Below are 22,682 nucleotides of genomic sequence, written 5' to 3'. Positions count from 1 at the left end.
GAAGAGCTGATTCTAAAATTCATAGGAAACTTAGGGTGATGGATGTATTCATTACCATGTTAGTGGTGATAATACACGTGTGAAAACTTAAACAGATACAAAGCATTTTACCTCAATTATATCTCAATAAAACTGCTAAACGTGAACATATTTTTTTCTTTGTGCCCTAAAATGTAGGAATAACATGATAGAGAATTGACTTGAAAATCAAGACACCATTTTTATAGGAGACTCCTCTGATGTCTTGTAGTGCAGTGTTCCTGTTACTTTATCATTCTGTTAAATGTTTTGAAATTTTCAAGGGAAATATGCTATTCAAATAATTTATGCTTGACTTTATTGATACGTTTGAAATTTTAACTCTTTCAGTAATATATTCTGAATGTTACGCTATAATTAATAGTTGATATGCAGCTAAAGTCTTCAGTCCGTTCCTCTATCAGAGTCACTTTGACTGATTTATTTGTGAGGCCTCATTCCCTCTGTTATCCTTTAGGTGATATGCTAATGAGGGTTGAAATGATCAAAAGTTAGGAAGAGAGCAATAAAGTAGAAGCAAAGGGGCCTGGACAGTGCCCATAGTGGGTATGTTTTCGTGAATAATCAATGATTAACTATGGTCAGAGCAATTGTAATACTAGCAAAGCATCTTCTACCCAGCATCAAACTAGTAAGCTTTTTGAAATCTCCTTTGCCATGAAAAAACCAGTGTTATTTTTCTTTATTTTTAAATAAATAATCATTTAATCTAAGGCTGATACTGTATATGGTATTTTGAGTTCTCTGCTGGACATAATGTTGTTTTTTGCTGTTTTACAGCATCTGTGTAATTTACTGCTGCAAGACTCAGCAGTTATCAGAATGAGATATAAATGGTAATGACGGTGATTAACTTCCCTGCTTGTATATATTGAGGTTTTAGTATCATGCTAGGATGCTTTCATAATATTCTTGACCTCAAGGAACACATGTTAATTGAACTTTTCATCTAATTTCAACTAAATTCATTAGTAGAATATCAGCTCATTTAAAGAAAAAGGAAAAGAAAAAAAAATTAGAACCCTTATTTTAGAGTCATAAGAAATTTATGATTATTTTAAAGTCATCTCAGAAGAAAGAAAGATTTCCACATTCCATGTTACTTTTTAATGCTTTTCTTGGATATATTATCTATCTACATTTTTCCCAAGACAAAAGATACTTCATTGTCATAACTTTGTCCTATAATATAGACAGAGCACATTGTTTCTTTTCACTTTTGTAATTTTACAGACTGACCATCTTTTCTGTTAACTTTCCCTGTCATGCCCTCTGCTTCTTGCACAACCCTGTCCAAACATCAAGCCTATAATATCTTACATTTTAAAAAGGAAGAAAATGGCTTACACAAGTTATGAGATGAAAACTGTATAATGTATTGGAGGAAATTAAAAAAAACAATGTGCTTTTTAAATTAATGTATTCTTTGGCAAAAATGTAAAATGCTAGAAGAAATTGTTTTACTTTTTAAAAAACTTATTTCCCCCAGGACCTTACATTTTTTGGTCACTAATTCTGACACTTCTTGCTACCTGCCTAATTTTAATCCCCCAAAACCGTTTCCTCCTCCTAAAAGAAAACTGATTTGTTTTATCCCTTTTCTGGTGGCTTGTGCCTCAGGGGAGACTGGCACAATCCTTTGCTCCAGGTAAGCTAATCATGGTGGTCCCTTTCTTCTTGCTAGTGAATGATTAAACTGTAGGCATATAGTATCACTCCAGCTTAAGAAACATCACTGGCATTCTGCTTCAAAGGGAGGTATACAAATTAAACCTATTACTCTAATTTTTCTTTCTCATTTCTGGAAGTGACACATAGATTTGCCAGAGTTGTCTAGTCTGAGGAAACACCTACAATTCTAAAATAAATACAACCTGGATTGAACACTGAGTTAAAGGAAGTCTAGATTCTTCCTATGCCTGAACTTCTTGTCCGAAATTTCCTTATTGTTAAAAGTTTGAACTCTTAATCATGTTTCTTACAGCCGAATGTATCCTAACTAGTAAGCACCTACTAAATACTTTGTTAATTATAATAATAATAGTTACTCCAGGCTATTCTTAGAATTATTCTGCTGAAAAAAGTCACTCTGATAGGTAAAGAAAAATATGAATCTACATTCCAAATATTTCTGTAAATATATCTGTATTATTTGAATGGGTTTTTGCTAAAAATTTATGGAACATCCATTTATTGGTAATAAAGTGATTACAAAACAGACACAGGTTCAATATTATTGGCAACTAACGGGTATATAAAAAGGCAGACACAGAAAAAAGGAAAACAGTAAAAGCAAATTTATCATAGTTGTGACAGTTGCTATGAAGGAGTAGTTTAGTGTGTTTTGGGAAAGCACATAACCAGGTGCAGTGAAAAGGAGACTGAGGTAGGGCTAGACATAATTAAGTAGATGTCTTCCAGGTAGTGGAATTGGAGAGGTATGATTGGATAATTTCAGATGGAGGGAATAGGATTCATGAAGGCCTTGCGATCAGAAGGAACATGGCATTCTCAAGAAATTTAAAACAAGTTTGCCAGGTTTTAGTTTGGTGGCAGTCTGGCCACATGAAGTGATGGGGGAATCATGTCATGTGCCTTCAAAAGCAACAGTCTCTCACTGGATTCAGCATGCTCTTTCACGAACTCAGGTGATTCCAATCATGCCCCACTCTGAGAAATGAAACAATTTAATATATTTTAATCAAAACTTTCCTATAAAAGCCTATCAGTCTAAAGAATATAAGGCAGAAGTGGTTTGATTATACCTTACCAAAAGTCAGTGTATGCTTGTCTGCAGAACTGCTGCTGAGGGGGATAGAAACTGAAACAAAGATGAATCAGGGTGAATCTGGAAACTGAACAGCTGCTCACATAAATGCACTCTTTTTCTTTTTCTTATTGATAAAACACTGCTTAATTTCTTAGGGATTGGATATATCATGTGAGTAAGGCAAGTACTTCAATTACATAATTTCCAAAATTAAATCATTTCTTAATATATTGAATATTAAACATACCAAATTTATCTTCCAATTGCTAGAACAAGTTTGTTATTTCACTAGAAATCAACTTTGAGTAAAATATTTAATGCCTTAATGAAAATTAGTTTAAAATGTAATTCCGTTGAAATAAATACTGTCTTTCGACTGGACTGTTTATTCACTTCAACTAAAATGTGGTAGGCACAGGTATTCTATATGTGGGCGGTTATAAACTTGTCTTAAACATATACAAAAATATTTTTAAATGCCTGTGTGTATTTAGAAGGTAAAACATGTGAAATCAGCTGGTTTAAAAAGAAAATAGTTTCAGTGGCAGTGGCTTCAGTGGATAATTTGATGTTTCAGAGGTGATTCATTTCTGCTTGATTTCCAAGAAACCTACCCATGATCAAGATAAAACAATAGAATGTGTGAAGTCCATTGAGTGGACAGGTATTTCAAAAGGAATTCTTCGGTTTTCACCTCATGAAGCTTGGAAAAGACATTTGTATATTGCCTCTCACACAGCATATTTAGGGGCATCATTTATTAGATGTACAAAGGGGATTCAAACACAAGATACATAGTTGGGATCTTTTATGAGTCCTATTAACCAAAAGAATCAGGTTTGAGAATAGGAATGTGGTGGTAGTGAATATCCTTGGAGAATTGAATTGGGAGCATTTTTAACGCTGTTAGAAGTTATCTATTCAAAATTGTTAATTTGAAGATGCAGTGTTTCTTTCAATAAGGAGAACAGTTGGAAGGGTGACCGTGACATTTTCTGAGAGGTATTTACTACGAAACATGGTATCTCAAGAATTAGTGAGAAGGATAAAATATGGTCTCTGTACTCTTGGCAGTGAGAATGAAGTCTTGAAATCTCTAAATTTTTCTGAGGTCACATCTGAGTACTCTTCAAAAAACACTTTTTCTGTTTGATTTAAAAAATAAAACATTTGTTTCCCTGTTTCACTAATGCCTGAAATATCAAGACAATACCTGGGGAATTTTCCATTTTGTAAAGTCAGCTAAGAATTATAAGACCCCAGTATATCTCTTAGAAGCACGTTATTAAAGGGCAGCTAAAATGAGGTTTTCCATTTGGGTTCCTATTACCTTATCTTTGAAAATCAGTTTAAGCAATATGAAAAACTTGCTAGATGCTTTTTTTAGGAGGAGTTGAAGGTAATGGGAGAACATGAACTGATAAGAAGAGGTAATATAACTTGAAATGACTAAATTTTTAAATGAAAGTAGGAATTTATTCTGAAATATCCAATAGATAAAAGAGATCAAATTTATTCTTCATCTATGAGTAGTAAATCAAACTCTGATGGAAAAATATAATGTATTCTTCTGTAAAATGATCATTTGAAATGGAGAAAGTAGCATGTCTGAAGGCATTAGTTTATTCTTAATTACGTCTGGAATGCAATTGCTTGGAAAGCTTGCAGTGATATCAGAGCAAGGATATTTTATATATTGTGACAGACTGAACAACCAGCAGGAAGCTGAGCAAAACAGTGTAGAGCCAATTTTGCCACTGAACCAATGCAAAGTCTGTGGGAATAATTCTTTCTTTCAAATAGTAATTCCCATTCCAAAGTTCTGTTTCCTCTTTAAAGTGAAGAGATGTTTTAATCCTGCTCTTACCTTGTCTGATGTAATGAGAGTACAGAAGATGCTCAGGGAAATGCATCGTTGCTTAGAGAGTTTATAATTCATAGAAGAGAATGTAACAGTTGTGATTCCTCTATGAAATGCATTTGTGCAACCATCCAACTGGAGAACTAGATGTTTTCTATATACTTATTAGAGCCATTGAAGTTAGGGTTTTAATTTGTAAATTTTAGTGATTTCATCAGAGACAAGTAGAATCACACCAGACCTCGGGCTCCGTGAATGTGTATATGTGTATGTGTATGTATATATTTAAATTGTTTCTTAAAAATTCTGAAATCCTTTAAGTCATATGTATCTGTGTACTAAGCAGTTTAAAGATCTCAGATATTAACCAATAATAGCAAAGCTAGTAAACTTTTGAAATGGATTCAGCAAGGAAATAACATTTAAAATAACCTAATTTAAATGAGGCAAGTCATTTCAAGTGAAAAAATATAATGTTAACTCTCTAAAAATAAGAATTTACAACATGAATGGGTTTAATATTGCTTTTTAAAAATGATGTCTGAATATTTGAGTAATTTTAATTATTATGCTTAAAGAAGCATCGATATTTAGAAGATTAATATCAATGCATCATTAACAAAAGGGCATGACAGAGAAAATCAAATGCTAATAAATTTTTTAAAAGCATTAGCAATGAAATCCAAGTTCCCTAAAATTACCTAATGATATAGGTTTATTTCATGAATACCCATTAAAATAATTATGATAGGATTGCACTTCTTACATTTTTATTTCATTTATGTTTTAATTTAATCTCACAAGAGCCCTTTAAGAATATTGTTTTATTTGATTAACATATGTATATATGGAAAAGCCCACAAAGCTAAACTTTAAGTGGGTTTTACGTGTCCTGTTCACTGCATATACACCACAGAAATGAGTACAACAAGAATGTGTATTAGAGTTGTTTTTAAAGTGTAGAACTCTCCAAGTGTGTACAGTATTTTCACAAAGCTAACTCCTTCAGATGAAGGAAAAAAAAGTTGTAAGCTAATAGTTTTTCATTAAATTTATCTTAGCTTCTTTTACCAGGCGCTGGCCTTTGTTGTAGTGTTCTTGGCATCTTTTCTGTCATGAATAACCTTACACCATTTTCTATCCTATTTAATTATTCTCTCTGTCTTAAAGCATAATCAGCATTAAACCAGCTGTGCAACCTTGAAGGAATACCATTTCAATAATACATTGACTTTTTTTTTAAAGCACAGGTGGCTATTAATTTTACTTGAAACTCTCCCTCATGACTATTGTCTGTACAAAGTTTTGGAAGCTGTATGTATGTGCTATTAAGTAGTACTACCCCTAGAATACTCATTATACCAATGGATTCTCTCAGTGTCTGACACCGTGGCTGGCCAACTATGAATAGCCAGGAAAGACAACTTTTGAGGAGGAAGCATCCTTATTATTATGATGAACTGAATCATGGAAAATCTTTCTAGTAGCACAAGAAACAGACCAATTTCTAGAAAGAAAGAGGGAAATTTTTTTCTGCAAATCCTTTCTACTAGGATATAAGTAGTCTGTCCATTAAGATGACCTGTGTGTGAAGCACCCAGTCCTGAGAGAGAGGCGTGATAATTCATTCAATCAATAGTAAAGTTAGATTACTGGCAGAAAAGGCATTAAACACTCCCCAAAGCAGCACATTAATCATGAACATGTAGCATCTAAGTCTGAATCTTGGCCAATGATGAAGCATAGGACTTACAGTAAATGAAGTACATGGGTTTTGGCATGAATTCTAAATATCAAATTTCACCTTGCGTGACCCATGCAGCTTTATAGAATTATGAAGTTCTAAAAAATGATTCTGTCGTTTTTAGAATCATTCTATCCCAAAGAAGATGTCATAAAATCACTGATTATTAATGCTGGAAAGAACCTGGGTGATTCAATCCAATTCTTTTTTTTGAATTTTTGAATTTTATTTTATTTATTTTTTAATACAGCAGGTTCTTATTCTTTAATTAACCAATGAACAAACAAACTAGGGGAGCTCAAGTGAATTACTAATATGCAGACCCTATTTCTTTTTTAATTTGTAATTTTTTTCTTATCATTATCACTACTACTGTTATTTTGAACTTTGGATAAAGTTATATAATGTCACATATATATGATTTATTGTCACAGTATGGATCTTTATTAGTTAGCAAAAATAATATTGCCTTCTGTTTATAACAAAAAAAACTCTCAAATCTCTATTCCTTAACACAAAATGGGTTCATTTTTTTCCTTATAAAAAAATCCAAACTTAGATATTGCTTGTCAGGTGACAATATTCATCCTGATCGTTTAGGATCCAAGGTTTGTTTAACCTACTGGATTCACTGTGGAGCCTTGTCTTTTGCTGGATCATCTGTAACAGGCAGTATGTGTAGGGAGAAGAGGGTGGAGGATCATGCAGGGGAATTTTATTAACCAGGCCTATAAATTGGGCATGTCCATTGGTCATGTAGCCATACCTGACTGCAAGAGTGGCAGAGTAGAAAATGTAATTTTGCTTTCTGCCTTGGAGTATAGTAGATGTTATCCTTCAGATTCCCCCTTCGGGACCGAGGTGCTTATTTCTCCAGCTGCTTGAAGTACTGGTAGGGGTTAACCTTTAACGAATTCTTTCTCTAAAAATTGCCCTCAGGTCAAGAGATCTGACACAACTAGTTCTTGCCCCATCCTCAGAGGCTGCCACTTCTGAGTGGTCAGTGTGGGCTGTAAAGACCTGGCCAGCATTGCCACAGGCAGGACAACTGTGAAGGGCCCTCTCAGTTCCAGTGTTTCCTATGGGATGACCAAGGCCTTTGTGGTGAATCAACAACAGTTCAACTCCTTCCTTTATAGAATCCTACTTCCTCTACTCCTACGCACCCCAAACCCACCTGTAAATCTGCATCTGAGAGTCTGTTTTGGGGGAACTCAATCTCAGACCCCCCCCCCCCCCCCACCGACATATAGGCCACACTAACCTTAAGAGACAAGCCAACATCCTATCTAGTTGTTCCATCCACCTTAAAGCTTTTCTGGTGATACTGTTCTCTCCATCAGGTCTGGCCATAATTCTTTCTGGCCCAGACATCAATGAACTAGAAAAAAACAAGTTATCTGCCCCTGAAACATCAAATACAAGGTGATGGAGAAGGTCCAGAATGACAAAAGAAAATATGGAAATTGAAAGACACAGCATCATAGATATATTTCAGTGTTTGATATCCTGCTAGACATGTTTTGAGAAGACTCACATTTGTGGTGGAGGTTGATGAGGAAAATTTCGTCATTAGACTCTGATTTTGATTTTGGGGAGAAACGTCCTCAATCTCTCTAATCGTAGTTCTCTTAGGGCCTTAGCTTCACCATATATGTAGGGCCTTTCTTGTTATCCTCTGTGATAATATCTTATGTGAATAAAGTATGTCCTGATTGGGGTCTACACGTGCTTGCAGTTTACTTACTGGCAGGGTTTTTTAAGGCTGGAAAAGCCACAGGCATTTTTAGACAACACTTTCAGTTTCTTTTGGCTATATAATTCCTGTGAAAAGTTGCTAACCTTCTGATCTATTTGAATCCAATCAGTTCCATGGGTCAGTAAGAGCACCCATAGTTCTTTCCCAGACAGAGTTCTTAAATACACTTTACTTATATATTTTTGTTCAGATTGTTTTCCATTATAGGTTATTACAAGACATTAAATATAGTTCCCTGTGCTATACAGTAGGCCCTTGTTGTTTACCTAATTTATACATAGTATTGTGTACTTGTTAATCCCAAACTCTTAATTTATCTCTCCTCCACTCCTGCTATCCCCTTTGGTAGCCATAAGTTTGGTTTCTGTGTCTGTGAGTCTATTTCTGTTTTGTAAATAAGTTCATTTGTATCATTTTTTAGATTCCACACATAAGTGATATCATATGATATTTGTCTTTCTCCATCTGATTTACTTCACTTAATATGATAATCTCTACGTCCATCCACGTTGCCACAAAATGGCATTATTTCATTCCTCCTCGTGGCTGAGTAACATTCCATTGTATGTATGTACCACATCTTCTTTATCCATTCATTTGTTGGTGGGCATTTAGGTTGCCTCCTGGCTTGGCTATTGTAAATAGTGCTGCTATGAACACTGGGGTGCACGTATCTTTTTGAATTAGAGATTTCTCTGAATATATGCCCAGAGTGGGATTGCTGGATCATATGACAACTCTATTTTTAGTTTTTTAAGGAACCTCCATACTACACTTGAGTTTTGAGTTTCCTAGCTATCTCATTCTCTGTTTTTCTCTCTCTCTCAGCTATTTAATTTTTTTTACCTATCTAATTTTCACTGAACTTTGTTCAACTTTTTTTCCCAGATACTTAGCACTTTCTAAAGGAGAGTCTAAAACAGTTGCCTTTCCAATCCTTAATGACTTTTGATCTCTGGACATTCTCCAATTCTTTTTATACTTTGTAACATATCTTTCTAGAAACATTTTGGTAAAGGCAGCCAATAGTAACCAACACACCTTTTTATTCTGCCTTTTTCCAATCACTTTCTCTAGAGCAGCTGTCTCATTATGTATATGACTTACCTTCCAAGTTATGGCAGATAGAACTTTCGTTACAGCTCAACAGAAATCTCTAGGTTTCTGTTTTCTTTTTGTCCATTCCTCAACTATTAAACAAATGCCACACAGTTCAGTTTTTTAATGGCAGCATATCAATTACAGCTATTTTTGTGTATTATTTAGGGTAAATAATTGTTTATGGTAAGTGGGTATTATAACAAACACCTCTAAATTTCAGTGTTTTAACATGATAACGTTTATTTCTCACTCACACGAAGTACAATGTGGATATTTCCAGTCTTTACACAGTGCTGGACTTGGTCATCTAGGCATTTAGACTCCGTTCATGTATTGTCTTTGCTATCCTCAGGGCCTCAGAGGCTTCTGATAGCTTGTCTGCCTCTGGCTGGCAGTTAGGGAAAGGGAAGACATGGACATTACTTGGAGTAGTTCTTAACAGGCTACATCTGGAAGTGATGTACTTCAACTCCAAGGACAATCCTATGGCCACAACTAGGTCAGATAGTCACATCTAAGTGTAAGGGAGGCTAGGAAATGTAGTCTGGTTTCCCCAGCAGGCAGTAGAAACACCTTTCATAAACACAGAATATCTGCTACAGAGTCTTAGTGTCTATGTATTGTCATCTATGTATTGTAAAAAGCATTGTAATAAAAACTCTGTAACAGAGATCATCATGTGTCATCACTGTCATTGACAAATTTCTTGAACACCCAGAGATAATCATTTTATTCCTCAGCAGCAGTATTCTTATACTGTAAAATAAGATATGCAACATATTAGGAAAGTTATATCATGTTAAAAAATTCTTCTGGGACAACTCTGTAACTTTATCAATTGGTTAAGGACAGGGACAAGCAATGTACTCTATCCAAACAAAATGACCTTTGCAACAAAATCTCCTACAGTATATAGATATGCAAAACCAAATTTCACTTTGTTTCCATTCTCCTGAAATGCACCCTATAATTACATTTAATAGTCCCTAAGTAAATACCATGTAAACTAGAGTCGTCTTTAAAGGAGAGAAGCAATCACATATTCACACTGTAATGATGGGGTATTTACATGGCAATTACCAAGCCATTATATTGTCTTTCCTTTAATTTAGTCAACTCCATCTCCTAATCTTGTTCAGGCAAAATGGTTGAGCTAGATGACTTTTAACTACCAAAGTATATATTTCTTAAAGCAGTTGTCCTTGGCATTTTTGTAATTATTCTGTTGGTTGTTTTCCTTATTTGAATAATTTGGGAAAAGAACATTTTAGACATCCATTAAGCAATTATGCAAATCTGTCAAACTGGTCGTTTAAAAAATATCATGATCATAATAATTATTCACCTTCACTATTGAAAATTAAATATTAAATTATATATAAAGAGTATAAGAGAAAATTCCAAAATACAAACTTGGATAAAAGTAAAGATTAAATTATAAAAAATCCTTTCAGTTATGTGTATGAGTGACATATTGCTTTTAAACTAAAATTTTAATTGAAATATGACATGTATACAAAAATGCACAGTTTATAATTTTATAACTTGAGTAATTTCCATAAATTGAACTTACCCCTGTACTATTTCCTCACATCATGAATAGAGCATTATGAACATCACAGAAACCCTTTTCATGTCCTATTCCAATCATCATCCTAAAGTTAACTTCTATCCTGATCCTATTGCTCTAGATTAGTTTTACCTATTTTAAAATTGTAGAAAGTTAGAATTATACAAACTGTAATACAGTGGATTCTGGGTTGTGCTATCCAAATCTCCCTTCTAGACTAAAGCTTTTACTGTCATGGCTCTCAAGAATATCTTCTGCTGACAGTTCACATATGTGTTCCTCTCAGAGAATTGTCCTTGGAGGAAAGAAGCTGCATCACCCAAGATTATACATTCTCCAGGAAGGCAACATACATATAATACCATGTGGGGTACAATAACCAAGCCCCCTTACCTCAATTTGGGACCAATATAAAAGGCCATCTCAGCTCCAGAGTTCTCAATGGAATCATCACAGATTTCTGTTGCAACATATTGCAGTAGAACATCTTCCTATACTCAGACTAATTTCTCTCAATCCCTTCAAATATTGTTTCTGAGATCATCCTCCAAGAAACTTCTGTCTCTACCTCAGAGACCATTCCAGAGAACACATCTAAGAGAGTTGGTAAAGGGAGTGTTTCCAAGAAGAAGTCTCTAAATTGAGTTTTTGAGACAATTATCTGCTGTCAGGCTGACAGTGAGAGCCATTATTGAAAGTAGGTGGAATGCTGATAACACCTGGTGTACACTGATAGTGTAATTAATTGTCAAAACTCCCATCAGTGGTGAGTGGAATAGGAGAGAATGCACTAGTCATTCAGTGCCTGGTGTGTTAGACAAGTATGGGAGAAGGACTAATTTAGAGTACTGTGGAATCGAACTGCTATTGCTGGGTAATCTCAGGGCATTGAAGACAGACAATGAACGTCTGAGTTTGATTAATCACCAATTAAGGCTAAAATTGAAAGCCAGAGGGCCTCTTTGGCAGCTTGGAGACTCATCTCTTGCAGTTGGATGCAGAAAGAGTTGAGGTTGAGGCAAAAGGCTAATAGAAAGGGAAGCAGAACTCCAGATACAGTGAATTCTCAACCCATGTAGATCTCATAATCCAAGGTTAGGGCCCTTTTTTGGGAAGAATAGGGACCACAATATTTTGGCATGAAAACATCTGGGTCAGTTTACTTGAGAACTTTGAAATGCTGAATCTCCATTATTCTTTGGGTCTTATCACATTTAATACCATATCAGCTTGTCCAGCTATGGGGCACATAAGGGAAGAAGGAGGAGTGAGGCTTAAAAGTTGTAAGCAAATGGCAAAAAAATGAATCAGGATCCTCATTAAAAATATTGAACTTATTTATTATTGATTATTTGTTATTTTTAATGCCCATGTTAGAGAGGAATAATTGGAGCATCTGTAGGTCGTTAGTTGATTATATAGTCCAAGACTTGCTTGAAACCTTTGTATAATTTGATCAATGTCAGTTTTGCCCAGTCTTCAAGAGTTTTCCACTGACCCTGTGGTATTTTCAAGGGTTGCTTTCCGAACTCATATTTTTGTCACTTCAGAATGGTGAAACTGCTAAAAATCCACTGGTTTTCATTTTATTTATATTTAAGTTTTGATATTTAGAATATTAAATTCTAAATATAGAAAGATCCTCTGGTTGGTCTTTGTATATTTAGAATTTGGAATATGCCTTACGGAAAAAGCACCAAAATAAAAGACTCATGCTTCTGTGCCTCTCTTCTCTTTGGGATCTTGACCCATATGTATCAGATGCTTCTGTAACCCAGAACTCCATTTTCTGCTTTCCAAGTCTTATAAGGCTACAAAAGACTCTGCAGGTTCGTTTTTTCCTCAACAGTAGCCTTCTGCTTAGATTTGCCAAAAACAGGCCACTGGCCTTGAGGCAAGATTGACTTATTTTAACTGTTTGTTTGATTTCCTTTTTTTTCGAGATCTTAGCACTTTAAATCTTTGCTTTCTCAGCAGGGCTCCAAGAGTTTTTTTCTATCTTTATATCTATGTATATCAAATATCAATCTGATTGTTTCAGTGGGAGTATTGTTCATTTTAACTAGAAAAGAAAGTCTCTCATTGAGGTTTTGAAATTAAAATTCCACATTTTCTGTTTAAGCCTAGATACAGAGAGAAATATGAAGACAAATATTGTGTCTAAAACATAAATGTGAGGTCAAATGCAGTTTATATAAAAAGCTATATTAAGTTTGGGCAGTTGTGAATTTTAAGTCAGTTCCTTTCTCTATTTCTCTATTTGATATTATACTTCTATCCATTTGGTAAATAAATTTCTTTTTCCTAACCAGCTAAATGATTTTTAGATAATGTCATGATGATTCTATTGGTTGAGTTCAGCTCCAGACTTTTTCAGTCCAAGTCTTTATGTTTTAGCATTATCTCCAGTCAGATGCATGTTTAGAGTATTTTTACACTGTATTTTATTATCCTGAAAGTTAGTGAATACATCACCTAATGTAAAAAATGAGTTGTTTGTGAACACTGTAACTTATTTTTTTAAACCATTTAGTAAAACATTTTGCAAGTAGAATCGTCTTATATCTAAACTTGAAATATATTGTACATTTATAACTCTAACAGACTGCATTTTCTACCTATAGAATCATATCACCTACTTTTTAAAAAAACTTCAATTCATATATAATTTTTTGTGTGTTCCCTTAGAGAATGTTTGATCTTGTTAAGTAGAATCAATTGTCAATTACAGCAGAAAACCAAATGTCTTATTGTGATATTTTTTATATTGAAAATCAGTGTCACAACATAGCACTAACTCATGGAATGTAGATACATTTTGTGTGCTCCATGGGTCTTTTGAGGTAAAAACATCCCTAAAATTATTGGATATGTTTTAGACCTCACAGCTTTTTTGTTCAAGGCGCATCAATATATTTATTATCTTAAGGTCTTAAATATGTACGATATTTAAATTTGGTGAACTTACAGCACATATATGTTAAAGATTAGAAAACCTTAGTAAGAGCAGTGAATGAGATTCTAAGGACTTGATAGAAGGTATTTTGTTTCTATTTTTGTATTTTCTCTTCAATTATTTTTATTTATTTAATTCTCATTTTATTTTATTTTATTTTTGTTATTGAAATTGAAGCACAGGTGTTTTGTTCCTGTTACACCTAGAAAATTAAGCTTTGCTTTTAGGCCTTGAAAATAAAGCAGGAATAAAGTAAATTTAAAAGCTGCAGGGTACCATTAGAAATAAACAGAGGAATGTTAAATGTTGATTAAAGATCAAAGAATAGTAGCAGAATTAATTATGTGGAAGCTGTGAAATCACTTATAAACTACATAAAGCCAAGCCAAGGGAATTGGAAACTTATTACTAATTAATTCTTATAATGCATTAATAAAACAGACAAGGCACATCTTAATATTTTGGTGGAAATTTGGCTGTAGTATCCACATTCATTTCTAAAAGGTATATGATTCAATTGATTAAACCCTAAAAAACTGGCTTTAGAACAGGCACATACAAATGGAAGATGTTGCAATACAAGTTTAAGTGCTACTGAGTTACTAAATCTGGGATTGTGAGGGGGTTTAAATGATATGAATGTAACAGCATAGTTATAATGAAGTGTGCCAATTCCAACAACTCTATGGGGAAAGTAGAGTAAATCAAACCTAACCACCAATTTTTGCAGAGCGAATCATATAGAACAAAATGAGAGGCACTTAAAAATAATTTAGAGACAACGTGATACCACGCATTTAGAGGCTTTAAACAGCTCCTTTCATTCTGTATGTTTAAAAATCTTAAGTATTTATAAATTATTCTTTCTGTTGTGTGATTTAATTTATACAATGACAAAAATTATGTATATAATTAGCTAGTTTCTGATTCCTCGATTTTACTCTGATGAAGAGATTGTAAATGGTTATACTTCATATTTATTATTCATTAATTTTTTATCTTAGAAATATTCTACACATTTCATAGTATCTTAAGCTTGCCTCTTCTGGAATGGTTTTATACCTTGTTGTTTAATGGCAGCACTTTTGTCCTATAGCTGGACATCAGCAAATTTTGTAGAAACAGATTGTTAAGACTTGCTTTTACTTAGTAAATATATTTGAATGCATATGTAAAAGCTTCTTCCGAAGTTCTAAGGGCTCAAAAACAATAATGATAAAAATTTTATTGAAAAGTGTAAATATGCAATTAATATTTTGAAAAATACTCAACAATAATAGTAATGACCATCATTTAACAATACTCTAAAAGATTCACAAAAGTATAATGTGTATTAGTAGTCCCAGGTTTTGCTGACTGCTAGAAACATCAACAGATCAGAAGTTTTCACTTACAGAACACCTTATGGATTGAATCTACTGCAAGCCTCATGGAATCAAACCATATCTAGATGTCCAGTATTAAAACTCTGATTTAGGGGAGGATATTGAGATGGTGGCATGGGAAGCAGTTTCCTCTTCCCTTCAGTTGTGAGAACTATAAAGTGAATACTGTGGGGTTGTCTACCAGCACATACATTAGAGCAAAATGGAGGTGGTTATTTGGGAAAATAATAAAGTAAGAGTTTGTACATCCTGAAATGGAAAAATCAGAGTCAAGTGACATTTATACTGACTACACAGAAGCAGCCAATAATCAGGGAGGCTGCCAGGCACCATATTAGAAAGATGACATATGGAAATTATGTTTCTTGGTTTGATGGAATATGTACACATAGCACTTAAATTCATCATACTTTACTTATGGTACATGCAGGGATGGGTAATAAAACTCTCCCTCTGTCTCTCTTCCCTTTTTTTCTGTGAGGATGAGGCATTTAAATTCTTTTATTCAATAAACAGTCATTGATCCAGTCCATGAAGATCTTGTTCTAGGTTCTGAGTTTCAGTGGTGAAAAAATAGTAAAAGTCCCTGCTGTTATGGACATTGCAATCTAGTATGGAGAAAGGTAATAAACACATAAAAATAAATGCATGAAATACATTTAGATAGTGATAAGTGTTACCAGGAAATAAAACAGGGAGATGTGATAATGTCAGAATATCCTCTATAAGTAGGCATCTCTATTAGGAATGGTTACAACATAGCAGCAAACTTTCCCCAGGAAGTGAAGAGAGACAGAGACAGAAGTAGAGAGGCCTCAGTGTCTTTCATAACAATCTCAGTAGTACTGTTTCATCATCTCTGCCATATCCTATTGTTCACATAGACCAACCCCCTTTTTTTTTTTTTTTTTTTTTTTTTTTTTTCCGGTACGTGGGCCTCTCATTGTTGTGGCTTCTCCCGTTGCGGAGCACAGGCTCCGGACGCGCAGGCTCAGCGGCCATGGCTCACGGGCCCAGCCGTTCGTTCTGCGGCATGTGGGATCTTCCCAGACCGGGGCACGAACCCGTGTCGCCTGCATCGGCAGGCGGACTCTCAACCACTGCGCCACCAGGGAAGACCTAGACCAACCCTTTTACAGTCAAATGTATGAATGCCAGCAGGCAGGGATTGCTAGGGGACATTTGGGAACTGGCTGCCACATACAGTAGAGGTCAAGGAAAATGGAAAGTGCAAAAAGGATGTGGGAATCTTTTTTTGGCTGCTCATGGGATTTCTCTAGTTGCAGCGAGCGGGGGCTACTCTTTGTTGCGGTGTGTGGGCTTCTCATTGAGGCGGGTTCTCTTGTTGCGGAGCACGGGCTCTAGGCGCGTGAGCTTCAGTAGTTGTGGTGCATGGGCTCAGTAGTTGTGGCTCACGGGCTCTAGAGCACAGGCTCAGTAGTTGTGGCACACGGGCTTAGTTGTTCCGTGGCATGTGGGATCTTCCTGACCAGGGATCAAAACTGTGTCCCTTGCATTGGCAGGCAGAGTCTTAACCACTGTGCCACCGGGAAAGTCCAGCATGTGGGAATCTTTTGATAATTTATTTTTATTTCTGAAATGTGGTTATGTCAGAAGCAAGACTAAGTTAACAGAGAATATATGTGTGATCAGGAAATGGAAACAATGTCTATAAACTGAAAACTTTACTGAAAAGGAACAGTGAAGCATATGGTAATTGCAAGGTAAAGAGAAAGAAAATATGAAAATCTGAAACTGCAGACAAAAAGTCATTGGAGAGCAAGAGATTAAAAAGTTTCTGAAAATGAAAAATGAGGGAGCTAGGTGTGGAGAGAACACAGAGGTAAAACATTTAGGCATGGATGGAAAGGTGGGTACTACTCCCTATGTGAATGCAGCGATTATTAAAGGATAGACACGAAGACTAAGATGTTTCAGTATGGAAAAACAGATTGATGCAAGAATTTATACACTGTGATCTTCAAGTGAAATAAGGGCTCTCAGAGTAAGAACCTTCTAAACCTGGGTTCCAGACTTAATAACAACACTTTTTTCCCCCAAGACTACCAACAGTCTCAACTTCATGTTTATCCTTAAACTCTGACTAGTCTAAGCATTGAATAAAACAAGTCACCGTTTTCACCTTTAATACTGAGTATTTTAACGTTGCTTGACATTGCTGATATTGCTAGAGAAAAGTGCACAACCTTGAAACTGAAGCCATAAATCCATACTTTCCAGACATACCTGGGTTCTAAGCACAGTCATAAAGATCTTTGTAGTGCCACAGGTTCTTTGTAAAACCCGTTGACACCATTTTTAAGTCTACAGAAACACTGCCTCTCTCCTGTAAGGGCAATATTCATACCTCATGTTTTAGAGATTAAAAATAATGTCAGAAAAAAGAAAAACACACTTCCATCCCCTTTACTTCCTAATCATACCTATTCTACTTTTTCATTCTGTCATAGAGACTGTACTATCTCTCATTTTTCAAAGCTCATATCTCTTCTTTCCTTCTGCCTCCTACAGATCTTTTTCAGGACGTTTACACCCCTAACTACTTACATTATTCCATTATTCATTCATATTCATTCATTCATTCTCATCCCTCCTCTCTCTCTCCTTTCCCCCTGTTGCTCTCCTTCCTTCCTTTTCTCTTTGATCCTTATTCTCTGTCTTCCCTCTGTCTTTGTCCCAGTTCTTGTGTACAAGCGTTCTTTCGTAATGAAAACAACCAATCAACCAAGAAAAAGGCTATCAAAATCCATTCCCTTACAAAATGCATCCTTCCTTTACCACAACATCATCTTGAAATAATGTTTTGTACTTATTTTCTCAACCTTCTCATATTACTCAGTGGCACACATTTCTTAAGACACTAGTGTCTGGCCATTACACAATTTTACCCAGTCCCTTTTAAATTATATTCAAGATCAGCTTATGGTTTTTAGCTTTTTATAAAATTATACTTATTGATTTATATAAAATGTTTAGCATATCTTACCTCTCTACAGTTTTTGACAGTATTGTCCATATGCTGAGTTTTACAACATGTTCTCCCTTGGCTTCTGCAATTCATTTCTTCTGGTAGCGGCTGATTCTCCTACTACATTTCTGATGTCCCTGCCTTTGCAGGTCATCCTAGTGTACCCACACATTAAATGATGGACTTCCTAGCCATTTTTAATTTGATTACTTTTTATTTTTACTTTAACTGTTACTCAACACATCTTTAATGGCATATTATTAACTCTTTTTCTACATTGTGATGGAGTTTCCCTAAACTATACTGAATTTCAGAATGACATTATTGAAAGTTCACACAAACATTTCCATATAGAATTCCCATTTAGAATTACTTTAATTCAAACTTTTATTGAGTTCATGATTTACCCTTCCAAGATATAATGTAATAAAAGTAAATTCTCTTGTCAACAAGCTCCACTTATTCTCATCTCCTTTTTTCTTATCATAGTCCAACTTCATTGACATTTTTATAGTCGTTTTCTCAAATCTATTAATTAACTTGCTCTTGAATATAGATTCCCCCCTGTACTACACTGCCACTGTTTAAATCATCACTGATTAGCCTTTACTTGAACTAATCCAAGAGAATTATCAGATCTCTTTACCAATAATCTCTCTCCAAACTGGCTTACCATGTACTGTATGGCCAGATTTCTTCTTAAAAGAAAACAACAACAACAAAAAACTAGAGGTGTGTATACCAACCAGGTTTAACTTATATGATTATCTGTGCCATAAAAGATAGCATAAATTCTTTAGCTTAATCAAGAGACCCTACGTAATCTCTCTCCTAACTTACTCCCATGCGTCACACACCCTTGCCCTCTTTTATATCTTGTGATCGTCAAAAATGTTTCTGAGATATAAAAAGCTCTTTAATGACTCAGTGTTTCTGGTCTCTCTTACTGAATGCTCTTCTTGATTTCACTTTCAACTTGGAAAATTTTTGCATGTCCAAAATTCTTATTGAAATGTTTTTCCTTCTGTTATTTCCCAAAACATATTAAGTTTTTATATTCTTTACAATTGCATTTTACTCTTCTTGTCTCCTGAGAAACCTGATTGAAAATCAAGATATGCTTCATGAATGATTTAGACTGGGCATGTCAGCAGAACTAGTGGGATAAATTTTGCAGGAAGTTTATATGAGGACTGGTATGAGGGCCTTGGACCTTGTGAAATGTAAATTTATTTGAAAAGAAAGAGTTCCGCACATTTAGAGTACTACACTGTATCTTTTTCGAATCGCACATTAACTTCAGACCATTGCTATGACTTAAGGATCTGTGCTGCAGAAAACAAAGATTGTCTCAGTACTTTACACTAAAACATTCAGCATAAGATGACTGAAGAGCAATGTCTTACAAATCTTAAGAATGTTTGGAACATTCTTTAGTTACATCTGTCCTCCAGTTCCATATTTTGGAAGTATGTTCCTTATTGCCTCCAGTTTATTTCCCAATTTCCTTTATCACTTATCCTTAGGCAAATTGTTTCTCTTGACAGACTTTGCTTATCTAAATATTATTAATAGTAAAGACAGCACAGCATGAAGTGCATCCATTGATAGGTTAGTAGACAAGAGACATATAATGAATAAAAGTTAGGTAAATGGTAAAAATAAGACACATGGAACTTTTATATAATAAAACAATCAGATAAATACTACTCCCTATCATAAAACAGAGAATATGACTCTTAAGAAAATAAAGGCAATGAAAAATATTTGATAACCGAGAAGAAAGAATGTATTAGGAAGTAATAAATGTTTTCACTTTTGTAAAGGATACTTAAATTTTAAGTAAAGATATAAAATAAGTGAAACAAATTAAAAGCAATAAGGATTAGAAAGGATACATCTTAAAAGTGAGGTAAGGAGAGAAATGTCACTTTTGAAAAATCATGTTAATTTGCAGTAGATAATGAATGAGTGAATGAAACCCAAGAGATGGTAATATATAAAGATGTTAGGCAAAGGTGATACAACTTAAGACATAAAGTGAAGCTCCTGAAAATTATTAACACTACAAAAGAGTAGTTACAGTCATTACATTAGAATTTGAATCTCCAGATCAAATGGCATACTAATGAAAGAGGAATTGGTAGAGGGCTGTAAGTATTTACTATATCCTTATATAATATTGAAGCAGTAGAGTAAAATAATGTATTCTATGGAAATTTGGGGTGGGCAGTTATCACTAAGATAAAGTTTTATGGGTATTCAGGTGAAGACACATTACAAAAAATATAGGAAAAAATCTAGTTTGTCTCAGTACTGTGCACTAAAACATTCAGCATAAGATGACTGAGGAGCAATGTCTTACAAATCTTAAGAGAAAATAAGCATAAAACAAGATTTTTTTTGGCCTCACCAAGTTCTCATTCAAATATAAAGACAGAAAATCTCAAACACATAATGTGCTTGGACATGACAGCATCCAAGCACTCCTGACAAGAATTGAAATTTTTAAAATTCAGCCAACTGATGTAATATAAATTAAAATAAATCAGGGATGATAAAACTATGGTATGAAAGGACTTTCATTTAAATATATCATACATTTAAATATATAACAGAATGGAATATGATATGTCCTATCAATGGGAAACTAGTTAAATAAAACATGGCAAAATGAAATATTATGCAGCCTTTACAACAGTAAAATAATTTTTTTCTCACCAGTATGGAAAGATATGTAGGATGAATTGCTAAGCAAAATTTCCTCTTTCTATAAATTATGAGTGTGGGTGTTTGAAATTCCACCATATGTAAATGATCTTTATAAGCATTTGTATTAAAGTGACATAATCTACTCACTGAAACAGAAAGTAGGTAAGGAACAAAACAGAACAGAACTTCATGATTTTCTGTGTAAATGACCAAAGACAGGTATTTGAGATCAACAGAAGGGTGATTCTCTACATGGTCATTCAGAGAGCCAGGCTATCGCAGTCTTTACCTTCCTCGATGTATATTCTCCATGGTCAACATAAGCATTTCTACCCTAACCTGGAAGAAGAAAAATAGCAAAGAGGACACCAAATGGTTTTATGGTCTATGGCCTGCAAGTGACACACAACACTTCCAGTACCATTTCTCAATAGTAATCAGTCATGTGGCTACACATACCTGTAACACAGGCTGGAATGTATGTGCAAGAAGTGGAGAACACAGCAGAACATGTCAGTTTCTTCCATAGCACTCAGGATAAGTAAATGAGGAAATAGCTTGAGGATTAAAATACTGAGATATTGAAATCTGATCAAAATATGTTTATCAGCTTTCCTTTTTAAGGTTAGAGGGGAAGAGAATATTAAGGCCTAAAGATGCATGAGGAGTGCTGTTCTGGGAGATGTGACAGAATGCATGAGAAGGAAAAGTTGAATAGAGAGTTCGATTAAAATTTTACCTATTCTGGGTTTTGCTGATGCTGTTGCTGCCACCGGGAGACATACCAGCCTTAGTCAAACTCACCGTATTTTTTCTACATCGCCATCAACAATGAGTCCCTGGACAGTGTCTCCTTTGAGCTTTTTGAAGACAAAGTTCCAAAGACAGCAGAAAGCTTTTGTGCTCTTAGCCCTGGGAAGAAAGGTTATCAGGATTCCTGCTTTCACAGAATTATTCTGGGGTCTATGTGCCCGGGTGGAGACTTCCTATGCCTTAATGGCACTGGTGGCAAGTCCATCTATGGGGAAAAGTTTGATGAGGAGAGCTTCATCTTGAATCACACGGGTCCTGGTATCTTGCCCATGGCAAATTCTGGGCCCAACACAAACAGTTCCTACTTTTTATTTGCATTGCCAAGACTGAGGGGTTGGTCTTTGTCAAGGTGAAAGGGTTTATAAATGATTTAGAAGCCATGGAGCACTCTGGGTCCAGGAATGGCGAGACCAGCAAGATCACCATTGCCCACTGTGAACAACTGTAGTAAATTTGACTTAGGTTTTATCTCAATCACCAGACCATTTCTCTTGTAGTTCAGGAGAATACCCCTCCACCTCCATCTGCTCTCATTATCCTATAACTTTTGTGCTCTTGCTACTGTTCCTTGGGTTCCATATTTTCTTTATCCCCCTCCAGGTCTAGCTAGGTTGAAGAGTTAAGTTTATGATTATAAAATAAAAACTAAACAGCAATTTAAAAAATCTTACCTATTCTGCAGTTTTATCCAAATCTGATCAAAGAATAAAAGTATCTTTCAAATACCTTATACCATTTAATATACGTAGCTTTGTGAATGAGCTCAATCATTTGACTATATGAGGGAGTTGCTTGATCCTTTGCATAGTACAAACAAAAATTCTGAAATAAAGACATTGAAATTTATCCAAATCTGTATTGATATTCAAATGCTAAAACTCTTTTTATTTACACTTGATTTTCCTCTTGTGAATGGCTTTTTCAAGTACTGTGTTTAAAGATCAGGTCTGATTCCTCACTAAACTGGAACTTATCCTGTAGGG

At 34.8% G+C, this 22,682-nt stretch overlaps 1 pseudogene; it reads left to right on the top strand.

Annotated features, from left to right (window-relative positions):
• The window catches only part of LOC103070500 (peptidyl-prolyl cis-trans isomerase A pseudogene), a 39,241-nt pseudogene extending 17,094 nt beyond the window's left edge, over window positions 1-22,147 (top strand).
• The last annotated feature ends 535 nt before the right edge of the window (window positions 22,148-22,682 follow it).

This window comes from Lipotes vexillifer, unplaced genomic scaffold (genome assembly GCF_000442215.2).
Source record: "Lipotes vexillifer unplaced genomic scaffold, Lipotes_vexillifer_v1.1 scaffold1385, whole genome shotgun sequence".
Lineage (NCBI taxonomy): Eukaryota > Metazoa > Chordata > Mammalia > Artiodactyla > Lipotidae > Lipotes > Lipotes vexillifer.
This window is presented reverse-complemented; position numbering and strand designations above follow the sequence as displayed.